Source organism: Dasypus novemcinctus, chromosome 26 (assembly GCF_030445035.2).
Source record: "Dasypus novemcinctus isolate mDasNov1 chromosome 26, mDasNov1.1.hap2, whole genome shotgun sequence".
Classification (NCBI taxonomy): Eukaryota; Metazoa; Chordata; class Mammalia; order Cingulata; family Dasypodidae; genus Dasypus; species Dasypus novemcinctus.
The window spans coordinates 29032614-29045839 of record NC_080698.1 but is presented as its reverse complement, the minus strand read 5'-3'; the positions used below and the strand labels follow the sequence as shown (position 1 = coordinate 29045839).

The following is a 13226-nucleotide window of genomic DNA, read 5'->3' as shown; positions in this document are numbered from 1 at the left end:
TTGTAATCATGAGCCTGGTCACTCCAGATGAGGAGCTCAGCGCAATGACAGTGGAAAATCTGAGTTGCAGTTAAGACAGCTGCACCAAGAGTCCTTTTGAAAAAACACAACTAAGGAATTTTTTTCTTTTGAGCTGTTGCACAGCAATATCCTTGGGAAGGACATGTAAAAAGGACGCATCCTAGCTCAGTCAAATGATCCAACCCCACTATTATCTCAGCGCCTCTGAGTCTTTCCTGCTAATCAGATACAGCTGAGCAGCCCTGGGGTCAGTCGACAATGGTAAGCAGCCAGAAAGCCATGTTGGAACATGGACTGGTCATGAACTTGTGGTTGAACTGCAAACAGGTGATGGGACCTGGTGTCTGCCATCCAACATTATTACTTTTATACCACTCTCTTCATTCCAAACATGGATCTTGCCATCCTCTGAACCAGTCATGACAACCTGGAAGTCTGGAACAAATGTACTCCCTTGAATGCATGAATGAGAGGGATGAAGCTGCCATCAGTGGAGATGAGGTTGAGCTTGCCCTCACTGCTGAACTTCAGCCCTTTCCACTCCCAAGTCTGATCATAATGCATCTTAAAGTTTGCAAATGACCCCTTATCAAAAGAACCAGGGTCATAAAGTTTGACCATTTCAGAATTGACACCTGCAGCAAAAATTAACCTTTCTGGATCAAAAGAACAAACTAGCTTGCCTTGTATATGCATGAGGCCCTGACAGGCAGGAGACCAGAGATCTCAGGGTCCAATGGTCTTATCAAGGGACCCAGCAATGAAAGTGTCATCCGCAGGTAACATAGGCAAGTCCACCACCCTTTTGCTATGTCTGGGAACACATGGGATGTATTCCTTGTTATATATACAAGGACAGGTAACTAGTTAGAGCCGTAAACCATGCTTGCTGCATGTGTGTACCATACGAGGTCCACGCCATATTTCTTACTGTACAGGTTCTCTTTGGTCTGCCCTCCTGGCTGTCACAGAGCACGATGGAGTCATTATCACAGCTCCATATGGCTATCTCGCCTTTGGGGCTGAAGGCAAAGCAGCCAATCTTTTTCTAGTTTTCGCGGAAGACCGTGGCGAGGGGAAGAGGTGGTGGCCACAGCAGGGTCAGGGCGGGGACCTGGGGCAGCAGACTGGTGGGTGGGCCGACGACGGGCCACCCTGGGCGGAGAGGGCACCACCTTTGCAGTGAGCTAGAAGACAGCTGACCGTCGGACAGCCTTCTCCTACTGCTCGCGATGCTCTCCTGCCCGCCCTGCGTGGCCTTGCAAACTGTTTCTCCTCACGGCGGCTCTTTCTGTCCGCAATCTTGGAGCAACAGGCAGAAGGCGAGTTTTCCCTTCTATTTTAAATCAAATCCATGTCCTTGTAGCTCAGAATACAGACCCATTGAGTCTTTGGGACCTAGCCAACATTTTTAATGAAAATCACTAATTTTTTTCAAGTCCTGGGGTATCTTAGACCTTGCATTCTAATGAGTAATTAGTACCACTACCACCCCATTAATCACACATATGGTTCCTTTAATGAGTAATTTTTCTGTGATATAGTTTAAAGATTATGATTGAAATGAAAATGCCCCTGCTTTATCAGCTTATTGATATTCTTGATGAATTAATTCAAGCTCCGTGTTTCCATGTATTTGGAATTGGTTTCACAAAATAAATTATACCATTTTTCATAAATGTTCATACTCTTTCTGATGTTCAATATTCAATCTGATCAAGCATTGCAATGTGAAATATGAAGATCCAGTGAAAAGTCCAGATGTCAACATGTAATGAGGTAAATCATTTTTAAAATATTAATTTTTATTTTCATGGGAAAGTAACACTTATTGATTTACGAATATGCCTTTAGACAGAGTGTTACATAGATATTAAATGTCTACCTTGTATAATTCTTTTAGTTATTAAAAATCCAAGCCCACTCACCTTCCAGTCATCCTGCATCCCAGCTGAGTAATTTGACAGTAAAAAGAACAGAATCAAGTTCTAAGCTTTCTTTCTTTCCAGAGGAGAGGGCCTTAAGGACAAAAACTATTTTTTTCTTCTCTATGAGCTAATATTTATTCTGAATAATGCCCCTTCCCACCCCTGAGGCAAGGGGAATTGGTTTTAGAAGTGAGAAAATTTTCCCAAATTTATCTTTCTGTCCAAATCATAATTCTTGCACTAATTCTGGTATTATTTTTTAAATCTATTTGACTTTTGAATTCATTTTGAAAAATTCATAAAAGTACTTGAGAAAGAAATTTAAAAGATCAAAAATGTGCATCAAATAAACACATGTTTTCCCCACATCTACTCCACAGGGTTGCCTTCATTTGTTGTTAAAGCTTTCAGACACTTTTTTACCATATATGTATAGCATTTTTAACACTAGCAAGAGATTGGAGTAAAACTTAATATACCTTAATTACTAGGAGTCTGGTAAATGGTACATCCATATAATAGAATTCTCTGGGCTCAAAAGACAGGTCTGGAAATCTTTATGTATAGATACAGCAAAGTCTGAAAGTTACATGGTCAAGTGAAAAAAGCAAGGTATGGAACATTGTATTATATGCTTCCATTTTATGAAAATACATAAAATATCTCCATGAAAGGTGTGGTAGTTTGATTTCATTGATGAATTCCAAAAAGAAATATTGAATTATGCTTGTAATCTGATCCTGGTCATGATTTAGTTATGATTAGGAGGGCTTTGATTGGGCCAAGTCATTAGGGCATGGGGACTCACAGATAAAAGGCAAGGCAAAGGACAGAGTTGGAGCTTTTGATGCAAGGTTTTCTGATGTTGGAGTTTGATACTAAAGATTTAAGCTGGAGCCCTGGGAAGTAAGCTCACAGAGGAAAGAGAAGCCAGCCCCAGGAAGAAGGGAACCTTGAACCCAGAGAAAAAATAAGCCCCAGGAACGTGGGAACCCATGAAGTCTGAACCCTCACAGATGTCAGCAGCCATCTTGCTCCAAATAGACTTTGGTGAGGGAAGTAATTCATGCTTTATGAACTGGTATCTGTAAGCTCCTACCCCAAATAAATACCCTTTATAAAAACCAACTTATTTCTGGTATTTTGCATCAGCACCCCTTTGGCTGACTAATACAGAAGTGAACTGGGTAGCTTGAGGCTAGGGCAGAGGTGGGAGGGAATCTGATAGCATTCTGTATGTTTTGAATTTAAATAAATAAAAATGTATAATAAATTTAAAATTTTAAATAAATGCACTTTAACTATGGAAAAATTTTTTTTTGGTTTTATTTAGATCTTTTAAAAATATATTAATAGATTCCTAGTATATAGATTGTTCTACAGTGTACTTTCTTCACCTAGCAATGTGTCGAATATTTATCTTTTCAGTACATAGAGGGCTACTGAATTCAAACCAAAGTTTATTTTAAAATTCCTTTATTAAAACACTAAATCACTAGGTTAGACATCAGTCAATAAATACTTCACAGCCTAATTCAATTAAGTTGTCTTTTCTTAATTTATTAACTCCTCTTTGGGTCTATTAATAAGTAATAAACATAAAACAACAAAAATGTTCAGTCTCACTAATAGTCAAAAATGAAAATTAAAACAATGGCAAAAATCCATTACTTACAAATACGTGAGTAGCAGGGTACCATTATACACGGCCAGTGTTAAAAGAAAAACTTTGTAACATTAAATTTAGATCTCACAACTTTATTAGACTATTCATGATTGGGCAGCATCCCATTCAGGAAATAGAAGGACACTCCACCAAGGAGATGGAAAGGTAGAACTTATGTAGGGTAAATGCAAAAGCAAGTGAGGAAATGTTCTGACTGGCTGACATGAAGTTTCGACTTTACATAGGGGTATTTTACAAAGTAGGGAACAGATATACATTAGTATCCTATGCTTGTCTGTTCCGGAGAGCTACAGCTACCAGAACAAAACTAGTCTGTCACCAGGTGTTGCTTATCTGCAACCCTGTAGGGTGCCTTCCACTTTCTCAGAAAGCCTTTGCAGGTCAATTCTTTTTTCTTCTGAAAAATCTCTTTTTGGAAAGGGGTCCTTCCTGGCAACACCCTGTGTAGGCTAGCATTTCATTTTACTTAACACTAGTAAGATACAAAGTGGCACAGTTTGAAGGACTATTAGTAATTTGATTGAAAGCATTAAAAATGCACATATTTTTCTTCCTTGAATTCTATGTCCGTGAATTACTTAATTAAGCAATCAGATAAGTTAGCCAAAATAAATGTGCATCTTTTTATTGCAGCATTTTTATGAGAGCAAAAATTTGGAAACAGTCAAATTACCTAATAGTAATAGTGACTGATTAATTTATGATGTTACACTCATACAATAAAATCCTATATGTTTATTTAAAACAAAGCTGTAGAGAAATATTTATTGAAATTGTTCAAAGAAAAAGTCAGATTACAAAATACATATATCAAGCATGATCTCATTTTCTAAAAGAAATTACACAGAAAAAATCTGGAAGTATGTATACCAAAACAATAAACAGCATTTATTTCCAAAATTAAAAGCATGGGTGATTTTTTTCCCTTACCAAATAAGGATTTTTCTATAACTAACATGCATTGTTTATATTATAAAGAAATAAAAGTTTTTGTAACTCTTTAGTAGTCTTTTCTTTTAAGATTAATTTTATTTCTTTCTCCCCACCCCCTCATTTTTTGCACTTGCTGTGTCTGTTGTCTTCCTTTTTTCTTTTGGAGGCACCAGAAACTGAATCTGGGATGTCTGATGTGGGACAGAGGTACCTAATCATTTGAGCCACCTCTGCTCCCTGCTTTGTTGTGTCTCTCATTATGTTCTTTCTCTTGTGTCTCTTGTTGTGTCAGCCTGCTGCACCTTCCCATCACTCCAGCACGCTGTCTTCTTTAGGAGGCACCAGTGTGATAGGCGGGAGCTCAATCACTTGAACTACATCCTCTTCCCAGTTTAATTTAGTCTTTTAAACTCTATCTAACATATAGGTTGGAGTATAGCAAGGGTCAGAACATAAGAATAATGGGTTTAACTATCATAGTTTTGCATCTAAACATCTACTATCTAAAACTTGCAACTATTTGTACATATGGTGCCCCAATTTGTGCATATGGTGCCCTTTGTTGAAAAAAAATGTTTTTAAAGAGCCACAGTTGTGGAGGAGTCAAAGAATGAATTCTAACTCACATTTTGGACCTACTATTAAGGATTAACTCAGTAGTTAGTCATTGATGTCCAATATGGTGTAGATGAATGACAAGATCCCCTATTTGGTCACTGATCTTCCAAAAGTAAAAAGCAACTCTTGGAATTACAGAATATCAGATATGTGCAGCTAATATCATGCCAGCCACACAACAACAAATCTTGCCAAGTGAAAAGATGTTTGAATAAGAGTAAACTAAATACTAGAAGAATGTGGGTAATGCAAAAAAAATAAACTCTGTGAAGGTTGCCCCTAAGCAGCTGGCCTGGCATTTTTTGTTGAAAATATTCTTTGGTGCCCTCTGAAGTCATCATAGGAACCCTCCACTCCAGCCAGATAGTGCTTGGCATTGAGCACTTATCACATCATATGTATTAATTGTCTCCAAACACTTCTCTTCATGGACTGAATGTGGCATTTGGAAGAGATCTGGTGACTTGGTTTTGTGCTAAATACTTTCCACAGGTTTTTGCTTTTTCTTTCTAGTTGTTCTATTTTGTTTCTGGGGGGGGGGGGGTGGATTCACAAAGACTGACAAACTATGCTCCCCAGCTGCAATCTTCCCTTCACTATATATATATATATATATATATATATATTTTTTTTTTTTAAGGTTCATTTTCTTTTTATTTATTTCTCCCTCCCCCCTCATTGTTTGTGCTGCTGTCTGCTCTCTGTGTCTGTTCATTGTATGCTCTCTATGTCTGCTCACCTTCTTTTTAGGAGATAGCAGGAACTGAACCCAGGACCTCCCATGTGGGAGAGAGGCACCCAATCACTTGAGCCATCTCCACTCCCTGCTTGTTGTGTCTACTCATTGCGTCTACTCATTGTGTGATCTCGTCGCATCATCTCATTATGTCACCTCATTATGTCATCTTGTTGCATCAGCTTACCATGCCAGCCCATTGTGTCAGCTCTTGGTTGTCTTTTTAAGAGGCATCAGGAAGAGAACCCAGGACCTCCTGTGTGGTAGGCAGGTGTCCAATTTCTTAAGCCACATTTGCGTCCCCACAATATATTTTTCTAAAAGATGTATTTATTTATTTATTTATTTATTTCCCCTTCCCCCCCACCCTGCCCCAGCTGTCTGTTCTCTGTGTCTATTTGCTGCATGTTCTTTTTTGTCCGCTTCTGTTGTTGTCAGTGGCACGGGAATCTGTGTTTCTTTTTGTTGCGTCATCTTGCTGCGTCAACTCTCTGTGTGTGCAGCACCATTCTTGGGCAGGCTGCACTTGCTTCTTTGCTGGGCAGCTCTCCTTATGGGACGCACTCCTTGTGCATGGGGCTCCCTATGCGGGGACACCCCTGTGTGGCAGGGCACTCCTTGCACGCATCAGCACTGCACGTGGGCCAGCTCCACAAGGGTCAAGGAGGCCTGGGGTTTGAACCGCGGACCTCCCATGTGGTAGACAGATGCCCTAACCACTGGGCCAAGTCCGCTTCCCCACCATATATTTTTAAGTGTAAAAGTAACTTACATGCAGTATGAACCATTGGATCAGGAGGATCTCCATTTCTTTATATAGCATAGATAACATATATGCAAGTATCCCTTGCTATCAAAATTGGTTATTGGCCAGAGAGGATTTGCAAAGCAAAATCAGATTACAAGGGATTATGTGCTGTTCAAATCTATTTGGTCCCTGATTTTGGATTGAGAGTAGCAGCAATTTGGATAGTGAAGGGGTTACCATAAAATGCACCCAAATTTATTTGTCTCCTGAGTTCAAATAGGGAGAGTTGAAACCTTAATTAAATTCTAGGTTTTATATCTTAATTACCAATAGTCAAGAGGAGATTGCAGGAGATCAGGTAATTTTTACTTTCCCATCTGGTCCTTTCTGTATTGTTAGAAACTTTCCAAATCAAAGGTGAGTGTTCTTTTTATGTTAAGAAAAGAATTTTAGTTTGCTAGTCTGCCAAAATGCAGTGCACCAGAAATGGGTTGGCTTTTACAATGGGGATTAGGTTGCAAGGTTATAGTTTGAAGCTGGGAAAAATGTCCAAGTCAAGGCATCACCAGGTGATGCTTTCTCCCTGAATACCAGCAGCTCGTCGCCTTTCTCACATGGCAAGGCACATGGCAGCCTCTGCTGATCTCTCTGTTCTCTTTCTGGTTTCTTGCCTTCAGCTTATGGCTTCCCCTGACTTTCTCTCTGACTCTGTCTCTATTTGTCCCATTTATAAAGGAAAGGGATTGCAGCAAGAGGATTAAGACCCATCCTGGCCCACACTTTACTTTAGTAACCTAATCAAATGCCCTTAACTGCAGTAACCTAATCAAAAGATTCCACTTGCGATAGGTTTATACCCACGGAATGGATTAGATTTAAGAATATGATTTTCTGGGGTTCATCCAGCCTCAAACTCTCACAGATTTATTCGAATACTAATAACATTTCAACATTTATTTCAGGAAATAAAGTTCCAAAATGGCATTTATTATGAATTGTCTGATTGACCATTAGATTGTTGCTCATCCAACCTAGAAAGTATTTAACAGTGCGAGGTACTTTCTTGATCAAAATAAGCTTTGCAATCATGAATAAGAAATATTCTAAGAAATGTGTTTCCTAACTGCCCCCAAACCATTCTGCACAACACAAAATAAAATCCATCGTCTTCTTTACTTACTATATTAAACCAATAAATTTTTTAAAGGAAAAATATTCATAATGAAATAGGAAGTAAGATTATTTTTCTCCTAACTACCATGTTTTGTAATCAGGTCACTGTGAGTTCCATAAAGTGAATCTATTTTTGCTCTGTTTGCCTTGTCGCGATCAATCCTTTCATTGTAAAAGCAATAAACAAAACAAATTTAAATGTCTGAATTAAAATCAATATAATTTATTCCAGAATCTACTCCCATTTTCTTGAAATGATGTACCTAAGGTCTTTGGAGAATCCTTGCACATCCACTGATATGAGTGTAAAACTAAAAGTTATATTAAATACAGCAGTGCAATTAGAACAGTGGCAGCAAAAAATAATGAGGCATTTATGGAGTGTCTGTGGTGTGCAGAGTATTATGAGAAGCAGAAGAAGGGAAACTGTTGGAAATATAAGTGTATAAGAGATAAACCCTATGTCCCAAAAGCTTACATTCATACATAGGTCATATGGACCATTTGCATAAAAATATATCATTTGGGGATTGGGGAAGATCATTATATTAATGACTGCTCAATGAATCACACCTACCTGTGCCCACACCCTTTGACCACTCTTCCCATTAGGAGGTACATTCTGTTTCTCTGCTCTTTGGATTTGGGCTAACCTCATGATTTTCTTTAACTAAATGAAACTGGCATGGGTGACTTCGTGTGAGTTCCAAAGCATAGGCCTTAAATTAAGAAGCCTTGCAGCAGCGATGCCCTCTCTTGACCCCCATGATCACAAGGACTGAAGAAGCTTAGAATGAAAGACTATGTGTAAAGAGTCCCAGCCACCTCAGCTGCCCCAGCCAAGCCCCCTCCGCCCCCCCAACCCGCCCCCCCACCCAGAACAGAGGAACTGCCCAAACACCCACAGAAGCCAGAGAAAAGAGAAATGGTTTGTTTTTAGCTACTTAGTTTTGGGATAGTTTGTTACACTGCAATATTTAATAAACAGAGCACTGTTTCAGTAATTTGTTCATCTAATATCTATTTTGATTGCCAACTATGTGCCAGTCACTGCAGGGGAAAAAGAGACAATCATTTGCAAAGGTCCCTTCTTCTGTGGAGTTTACGTTCTAGTGTTTGAGGGTGAGAAGAGGGGGAGACTGATTGGCAATTAAAAATAGACAAAACTAATAATAATATCACGTACTAAGAGGTGAGTATGGTGATAAAAATAGAGCAGGATAAAGGGATAAAGTGTGACTGAAGGGGGAAGAAGGGAAGAAGGAAGTCAGAGAAGGTTTCTCTGATTTGGTAATAATCAGAAACTTGGATGATGAGAAGGAACTAGCCCGGCAAAAATGTGAGATAATATCAGTCTATCAATAAATGTAAATGCCACGATGTGGGATCAAGGTTGGCATGCTAGCTGGGCAGAGTAAGGCCAGGGGCTGGAGCACTGTGAACTAGAGGTGAGGGCCAAAGATGAAGTCGAAGAAGGTGATGCTGGCAAGACATTGTAGGACCTTGTAAGAAGGTCTATTATAGTTCAAGTAGTGAAGATTTTTTTTCATTTTTAAAATCTAGTTTCCCAGAGATACCTAAATACTTTATGATAAATGATTCAAACAATACAGCAATAAATTCTCCCCTCTCCCCCCAATAAGATCAGCCTGCAGCAATGGTCATTTTGTCCCTTGATTTAAAAACAAGATCTGCTTCATTAGGAGATTTGGAAATTGTCTTTTGCATGGACCCATACTTGATGAACAAAATTCATTGCTGGAAGTAATCTGTTTTTAAAGTATCCTGTTTTTACCAGCAAGAATCCCTGACACTGGTGGGAAATGTAAATCGAATTTGTGCACAATGATTAGGAGCCTACAGGACAGATATTGTGAAGACAGCCCTGCAAATGAAGAAGCTGTCACTGATCAGAAACTCAGAGAGGATGTTTAGACAAGAAACAGAAACATTTTCACTGCTCCTCACACCAGGCAGTTGAAACAGCGGTTTATTTTACAGCTAATAAGGCATTAAACTGAATCTCTTAGGCTTTTCCTATTAAAAGTAATTGTAAATTGAATTTGCTAAAACAATAAAGAGGCAAGACTTGAATGCTGTTGGAGCAAATCAAATGATTACACAAAATTTGAAGAGCCACTGAAACAAGTGTCTTTGAGTACTTTATCGAACAACCGGAATCAGCTACCGTCGACCCTGAGCTCTGCTTGGAGAGAGGAAGTTATTGTGTATTGATTATTCATCATGGGGTCAGCCTATAAGACTCTGTCAAGAGTCAACACTTTTACTCTTAATAAAGATAAACCTACTTTGGAGGGAGTAGAGAGATAACATCAGACCTAGGTTCGGAGGTTGGGCTGGCCCATTATCAGGAGGTAAAGGAAATTTAAAAAATTTGTTAGCTCATAAAGAAAAATTGCAGATAAAAGGATGGTGATCCACTGAAAGATAGGTTTCATTTACTAGTCTCAAGCCTGGCTACTTTAAAACATTAACTATGGGGGAGCGGATGTCTCACATGGGAGTCCCCAGTTTGGTCACTGGTGCCTCCTAAAAAAAAGCGAAGAACTCGGGGACCGATGTGGTCCAGTGGTTGAGTGGTTGAATGCCGGCTTCCCACGTACAAGGTCCCAGTTTCAATCCTTGGCTCCCAGTACCTCAAAAAAAAAAAAAAAAAAAAAAAAATTACCTATGCCTTGGGACTATATGACACAGGAAATCCTTCAGTGGAAGATGAACTGAAGTTAACAAAACAAATATGAGAACATTCTCTCAAGAACTATAAATATATAATGATAATATAGGATATTAATAACAGGGTGGGCAGGGTGGGCTGTGGGGGAAATACTCCAAATGTAAGATATGGGCTATAGTTAGCAGTAATATTTCGATGATGCTCTTTCATAGTTTGTGACAAATATTTCACAACACTGCAAGGTGCTGGTGGTGGGGTGATATATGAAGACCCTGTATGATGATATGCAAGCTTGGCTTGTCACTTGTATTTTCATGTAGAATGATAAACTTCAATAAAATTTTATTTTTAAAAAATTAACTATGCCTGGGCCCCTTGCTCATTGATTTTGATTTAATTGGTCTGGGTTAGGGCCCAGGTCTGGGTATTTTCAAAAAGCATCTTAGGTGTTTCTAAAGTGTGGCCAGGATTTAGAACCACTCATTTAACACCTCCTTCACTGGAATGTTTAAGAATAGGTTTACTATCATTCAGAGGAAAACTATAAAATGGGTAAATTGTTTTATGCATCAAGAGGGCTGAGGTTGTATCTGTATTGATCATTAACGTATCCTTAGGACTTAACATAGTGCTTCACAAATATTGATGAAGAATGGTAAGGTATACATGAATAATGTCAAGTCAACAGGTATTTATTGAGTGTCTACGTAGAGTACTAGATGTAATATATAGTTAAGCATTAAATTAAGCCCTAGACAAAGCACACAACCCCATGAAATCAGATCCCTGTTGGTGTGCCTTTCCTTGGAATGTATGATAATCTATCTCCCTTATGTAACAGTTAGACTCATTTATAATTTCCCTACACATGATTCTTCTACTCCTTTTATTTGAACCTATAATTAGCACTATGCCCAATAAATATATGTCTCAGAGACTTAAATCTTCAGTCTTTTCATATGCCAATTGAGTCCTGAATCTCAGCAGAGTTGCAGCCGACACCTACTCTCCAGTTCATCGGACTCGCCCAGGAAACTAACAAAATGATGATGATGGACAGCCTACATCCCAAAAAAGCAAAAAGTATTTACAACTGCAAACAAAACAATTCCTTCCATCTGCCCCATAAGATCTAAGCCCCCTCTCTATCTGAAGCAGAGCAGACATCACCATCCCCAAATCCTCAAGATTGAAGAATGAACAAACTTAAGAGGAGAATGCAACCATGGACCAAAGTAGACTTAATAACATTGTAGTAACAGAAGAACTTGTAACACTGATGTAAAGATAGTTGTTACCAAAGGTTCAGGTGAGGAGAAGCAAGAATAGGTAGAACATTGGGCATTTTTAGGGCATTGGAGTACTTCTACATGACATTACAATGATGGATACAGGCCATTATACATTTTGATAAAACCTATAAAATTGCACAGTGCAAAATGTAAACCATAATGTAAACTACAGACCACAGTTAGTAGCAATCCTTCAATATTTGTTTATCAGCTGTAACAAATGTACAAAACTAATGTTAGATATTATTAATAAAATGTGAGAAGGGAGGTGTGGGTTTTTGGGAATCCCCTATATTTTTGATATAACTTTTATGTAATCTAAAACTTCTTTAAAAATAAAGTTAAGGCGGCCAATGTAGCTCAGTGGTTGAGCACTGGCTTCCCACATATCAGGTCCTGGGTTTGATTCCTCACCCTGGCACCTCAAAGAAAATAAATATTTTTTAATTAAAAAAATTAAGGCCTAGAGAAATATAAATATTTTTGAATGAATGAATGAGAGCATATTTATCATTCCCATCTGATTTGCTAATGATATTTAATGGGGTGTTACATTATAGCATTTAGCATTTCCAATATGGTGAGACAAAGCCACTCTAGTCAAAATATTTTTTCAATCAACTAAAAAGTCTATCTTTTGCCTGGAAATTTTTAAATTTATTTTTTATTGTAGTGGCTTTCATGTTACTATCTTAGGACCATACTTTTACTGAGCACAAAGATGCTTACATAACAGTTCATGAACACTGTGTAGACACATTTCAGCATCCCTATAGGATGACCAAACAGTGCCACTAATCAGTGGAGAGAAAAAGGTCGGCAGTACCCACACACAAAATCATGGTCATAAACGCTTACATTCAAAATAATACCACTCAGTGCCATTGACAATAGAATTGTCAATGCAATCTAAGATGCAGATACTAGGATTTATCCTTTACAGTTAGTCAACACATTGACTAGACTAAAGAGACGAAAAATTACTGTTGCATTTGATGAGTTTTGTTAACTAGACTAGGTGGTTTTAGTCCAAAAAAGCATCTTGCAGTTTTTATTTTTAATAGTTTTAGGAGATTATGGAGAACTTCATTCACTTGTTTATTTCCATCCATCCAACCAGATCTGCTATTAGTCCACAGCATGCCTCTATGGAAACTTCCAAAAGTGGCCCTCCTTGATAGAAAATCACAAAATAGATGCCCTCCTTAGGATGGCTACAGCCCCATATCAGGGAACATACCAGGGAAAGCCAGATTTTAGTTGCCCTGTGCCTTGGCCAAATGTCTTCGGGCAAGGCACTAACCACCATTTATGATGTTCTGCATCCAACAAACATCTATGACATACCTACTATGTGACAGGCCTGTGCTGGGCCCTGAAGATTCAAAAATGAAT

At 38.5% G+C, this 13226-nt stretch overlaps 1 pseudogene; it reads right to left on the bottom strand.

The window, feature by feature from the left end:
• Nucleotides 1-269: 269 nt before the first annotated feature.
• LOC101447819 (WD repeat-containing protein 82 pseudogene) overlaps nucleotides 270-13226 on the bottom strand; it is a 33562-nt pseudogene continuing 20605 nt past the window's right edge.